The following is a 5,730-nucleotide window of genomic DNA, read 5'->3' on the forward strand; positions in this document are numbered from 1 at the left end:
AAAAAAAAAAAAGAATTATATATATATTTTTAAAGAGACAGAGTCTCACTTTGTCACCCTCTGTAGAGTGCTGTAGCATCACAGCTCACAGCAACCTGCAGTTCTTGGGCTTAGGTGATTTTCTTGCCTCAGCCTACCAAGTAGCTGGGACTACAGGTGCCTGTCATAACGCCCGGCTATTTTTTTGTTGCAGTTTGGCCGGGACTGGGTTCAAACCTGCCACCCTTGGTATATGGGGCTGGTGCCCTGCTTACTAAGCCACAGGCACTGCCCAACATGTTTTTCTATTTTCTTAAACTCAAGTTTGGTTGAACCTTACCTTAGGTTCCTTTCCTTGAATTAGGATCATCAGTGTGAACCCTTTGTTAAATGCCTGTTACATGAGAATCACAGTTTTTTGTTTTTTGTTTTTTGTTTTTTGTTTTTGAGATAGTCTCAAACTGTTGTCCTGGGTGGAGTGCCTTGGCATCACAGCTCACAGCAACCTCCAACTCCTGGGCTTAAGAGATTCTCTCGCCTCAGCCTCCCAAGTAGCTGGCACTACAGGTGCCCACCACAACGCCTGGCTATTTTTTGTTTGTAGTTGTCCTTGTTTGGCAGGCCCAGGCTGGATTCAAACCCATCAGCTCTGATGTATGTGGCTGGTGCCTTAGCCACTTGAGCTACAGGCACTGAGCCAGAGAATCACAGTTCTTAACAACCCTGTAAGATGGGTGGAGTCATCTTCATTTCATAGATGAGGCTCTAACTTGTCCCTGCATGATACCAGTCTAGTTAATGTGCCCTGGGGACTAGAGCTAACCTCGGAGGCTGCAGAGATGTGTATAGCTCTGGCCTTTTGGCAGTTGCCTTCTCCTTTCTCTTATACCCCTTTCCACTCTTACTTCTCAGTGTTCCCACTACTGTGTCTTTGCTGCATCTGCTTAACTACATCATCATGCATTCTGCTTAACAGGGGGCTTGGAGTGGTACTTGCCTTTTCTGAAATATTAAATGTATGTTGTTTGGGACAACTATTTTCTTTACCATTCAGATGTCATTCTACTCACTTTTTTATTAGTTTTTTTTAATCTTTTCATTTTGAAATAACTTTTATCTTAATAAATGTTGCAAAAACAGTGTATAGAATTCCCATATACATTTCGCTCATCTTCCTCAAATGTTAATATTTTTTCTGTCAGTACTAAGAAGTTAATATTGATACAGTACTCTGTAGGCCTTAATTTAAAATATGCCATTTGTCCCCTTTATGTCCATTTTCTGGTCCAGGATTCAATCTAGGATCACACATAACTTTTGTTGTCATGTCCTTTAGCCTCTTCCAATTAAAGATATAGTAGAACCTCTGTAAGTTGACTACTCAAGGGACTGTCCCGAACCAGTCAAGATACAGATGTGTCACAAACCGGTCAAGATACAGATGTAGTTAACGTAAAGCACTAGGCCTCCTATGCTAGTATATACATACAGTGTATGTATGAAAATTAGGTCAACTTAAGGAGGTGGTCAGTGTAGGGAGGTAATTGGGATTCTGTAATAATATCTTTGTCTTTTATCACCTTGACTCATTTGGAAAGTACTGGCTTTGTAGATGGTCTCTATTTGGCTTTATCTGATGTTTTCTCATGATTAATTTAAACTCATGCATGTTTTGCAATAATATTCCAGAAGTGATGATCTGCTATGCTTTGTGCAAGTATCTGATGTTGGTATAGCTCATTACTGGTCATGTTTACCATGATCACTTCAGTAAGCTAGTGTGTGCTAGGTTTCTCTCCTGTAAAGTTGCTGGTTTTTTGCTTTGTAATTAAGTGTTTTGAGGGATGATACTTTGAAACAGCAAATATCCTGATCATGTTGTCTGCAGCAGTTATTAGTGTGGTATTTGCCAAATGGTGATTTTCTCTTTTACTTATGTATTTATTAATTGGAATAAGAAATTAAACAGTCCTTTATCCTTCATTTGTTTACTTATCCAAATATCTAGAATTACAACGTATACTTTATATATTTATAGTACATTTTATTTTACCATATAGGTTATGATCCATTACTGTCTTTTTTGTGCTCATCCAGAGTTTGCCCTTTGAAGAGCCCTCAGGTTGACTCCTGTGACATTCACTTTCTTTTAATGAAAAAAGTAGGCAGCTGGAAAGTTTGACCTTTTCAAAATAGGGCTTTACTTAAAACGGGTAGTTTAAACACTTGTATTTAAAGTGTGTCAGAGGGAAGATGTTTTCTGGAACTCTAATCTCTGCTTCATGTCTGACCTTTTGGGCAAGAGACATCTGATGCTAGCACATTCACTAAGACAGTTTGGGTAGAAACTCTTACAGTGTGTACCTCTAACCTTTCAAGTCTACATTCTTTTAATGTTAGTTTCCTTCATTAAGAGGCCTTATTTGCAGCTCAACACTTTAAAAGCAAAGTTTATTTTTCCTGAAACCTCCTTTTCTTTCCTCCTTTGAGTCCGCCTTAGATGCCAGGCTGATACTTGACCCCTTCCCTTCTTTTCACTTACACATTCTAGCCAGTTACCAAGTCCTATTGATTCTACCTCTTAGTCTTTTCTATGGGGCTTGTTATTAGGTATTGCCGAATCGTTCTTTTGTCTATATTCTTACTAGTATTTGGTATTATCAGTTTTTGCTGATCTGATGCATATGGAAAGGTATCTTGTTGTTTAAATGTTTCTTCCTTGGTTACTAGTAAAGTTGATCATCTTTTCTTATGTTTATTGACCATTTAGGTTTTCTTTCTTGTAAATTGTAAAATTTTTGCCTATTTTTCTTTTAGTTTGTTAGCCTTTTTTATTGTAGGTTTTTTAGAATGATATTATATATACATACGTTTTTTTTAAAACCATAACATTTATTGCATGATTAATTATTGAAATTCTTTTTTTTGGTGAGGGGAGACAGTGCCTCACTATGTCACTCTAGGTAGAGTGCTATGGCATCACAGCTTGTAGCAACCTCAAACTCTTGGGCTTATGCGATTCTCTTGGCTCAGCCTCCCAAGTAGCTGGGACCACAGGTGCCTGCTACAATGCCCAGCTATTTTTTCTGTGCAGTTGTCATTATTGTTTAGCAGGCCCAGGTTGGGTTCAAACCCACCTGCCTCCATGTATGTGGCCAGTGCCCTAACCACTGAGCTACAGGCACCAAGCCACCTCAAACTTTTGGGCTCAAACAATTCTCTTGCCTCAGCCTCCTAAGTAGCTGGGACTACAGACGCCCTCCATAATGCCCACCTATTTTTAGAGATAAGGTCTTGCTTTGGCTCAGGCTGGTCTCGAACCTTTGAGCTCAGGCAGTCCACCTGCCTCGGCCTCCCAGCATGCTAGGATTGTAGGTGTAAGGCATTGTACCTGGCCAAATTATTGAAATTCTTAAAGTGAACTGGATGTTGCAGTAGCTGCCCTCTTGGGTGTAGGTGTTGATGCTTCTTGAGATTCATGCCTGAATCTGCAGTATATCATTTTTAGGCACTTCATTTGATCCAGTCTGTGTGGTATTTTGTTTTATAGCCTTGGCACTCTAGTTATACTTTCTCTTGCGGTTGGCAGGGTAGCCGTGTTTGCCACAAGTTAATATCCAAAAGTGGAAGACCTTAGAGCCGCAGCAGCAGCGTAATATGTGCATCTTATTGCACTGCATTCCAAATGATGATGTTTCCTTTGTCATATCCCACTTCTGTGACTGAGACCAAAGAGGAGAAGTGATATATTTTCTGGATACTAATCCTTAGTTATAAGTGTCTTCCCCTAGACTTGCTGTATGGTATCTCTTGAGGCACAAAATTTAATTTTAATGAAATCTAATTTAAAAGTCTTTTGTGCTTTTGTGTCCTCTTTAAAAAAAAATCCTATGCCATCCCAAGGTAAAACCTTATTCTCCTAAGTTTCTTCTAACAGTTCTTAAGTTTTTTTTCTTCTTATATTTAGGGCTTCAGTCCACTTGAAGTTTATTTTTGTTTCTTGTATCTCACATCCTGTCTGTAATTAAACTTACTCAGTTATGTTACCGTTGTTTGCTCATACACATTGCTCTTTCACTGGGTTGAGAACTCCTGTGGATGGAAATCAAGTCTTATATCTTCAGTGCTTAGTTTCCATCTCAGACCACTTAGAAGAAAAGGGGGGAGCAATCTAAAGATGTTTTCCTGCATTCCAGAGCTTTCAGAACTTTATGTTAAATTCATCTTCCAAGGATGAGCCTTGGCTTTTGTTACTTATGATTTATTAAATAACAGCTATATTGAGGTATAATTTTCATACCATAAAATTTATCCATTAAAAGTATACAATTCCATCTGGGCATAGCAGCTTACACCTGTAATCCTAGCTTTGGGATGCTGAGATGCTAGAGGGTGCTTGAAGTCAGGAGTTTGAGACCAACTTGGGCAACATAGTGAGACCCCCATCTCTACAAAAAAAAATTTTTTAAGTTAGTCAGGCCTGGTAGTGCACACCTATAGTCCCAATTATTCGGGAGGCTAAGACAGGAGGATTGCTTGAGCTGAGAAGTTTGAAACTATAATGAGCTATAATGACCACCATACTTCTAGCCTGGATGACAGAGCAAGACCCTAATTTAAAAAAAAAAAAAGTATGTAGTGTTTTTAGTATATTCACAGACTTGTGCAGCCATTACCACAATGTAATTCCAGAATGTTTTTAATCACCCTAAAAAGCATCCCTACATCTATTAATAGTTACTCCCCATTGTCCTCCTGGCCCTGGGATCTACTAATCTACTTTCTGTCTCTGTTGTTTGCCTATTTGGGACATTTCATATAAGTAGTGTCATAAGTCACCTTTTGTGTCTGGCATTTTTTCCACTTAACATATTTTTAAGTGTCCTCTGTGTCGTCGTGTGTATCAGTACTTTATTCCTTTTTACAGCTGAATAATTGTTTATCCATTTATCAGCTGATGGACATTGGAGGGTTTCTACTCTTTGGTTCTTATAAATAATGCTGCTATGAACATTAGCGTGTAAGTTTTTATTTGAACACCTATTGTCAATTCTTCAAGGTATGTTCTTAGCAATAGAATTACTGGGTCATATGGTAACTCTTTGTTTTAACTTTCTGAGAAACACGTTTTCAAAGCAGTTGTACCACTTTATATTCCAGCTGGCAATGTATAAGGGTTCCCATTTCTCTGTATTCTCACCAACACTTATTACCTGGCTTTTGGCTATAGCCATCCTAGTGGCTGTAAAGTGGTATCTTGTTGTGGTTTTGATTTGCATTTTCCTAATGGCTAATGATGTTGAACATCTCTTTCTGTCTTGTGTGGTCATTTGCATATCTTCTTTGGAAACACGTCTATTCAAATCATTTGCCTAAAAATGAGGGGTTTTTTGGTCTTTTTATTTCTTTCTTTCCAATCTATATACCTCTTATTTCCCTTTATTTATCTCTTTAGATTATTGACTTATTATGTTTTCTGGTTACAAGTTCCTTATTAGATCAGTATATAACTTGCAAATATTTTCTCATAGTCTGTGGGTTGTATTTTCCCTTTCATGAAAGTTGTCTTTTTTGCAGCATAAAGGTTTTAATTTTGATGAAGTCCATTTTTTTTCTTTTGTTGTTATTGTGACTGCTTGTGATTTAAGTGTCATATCTAGGAAACCATTGCCTAATCCAAGGTCATGAAGATTGACTACTCTGGCTCGGCGCCTATAGCTCAACCGGCTAAGGCGCCAGCCACGTACACCT

At 38.3% G+C, this 5,730-nt stretch overlaps 1 protein-coding gene across 1 annotated transcript in view; it reads left to right on the forward strand.

Moving 5' to 3' along the window:
- Positions 1 to 5,730, forward strand: part of RPN2 (ribophorin II) — a 66,680-nt gene that overhangs the window by 36,207 nt on the left and 24,743 nt on the right. The window lies entirely within an intron of this gene.

Source organism: Otolemur garnettii, unplaced genomic scaffold (assembly GCF_000181295.1).
Source record: "Otolemur garnettii isolate 467f Iridium unplaced genomic scaffold, OtoGar3 scaffold00023, whole genome shotgun sequence".
Taxonomy (NCBI): domain Eukaryota; kingdom Metazoa; phylum Chordata; class Mammalia; order Primates; family Galagidae; genus Otolemur; species Otolemur garnettii.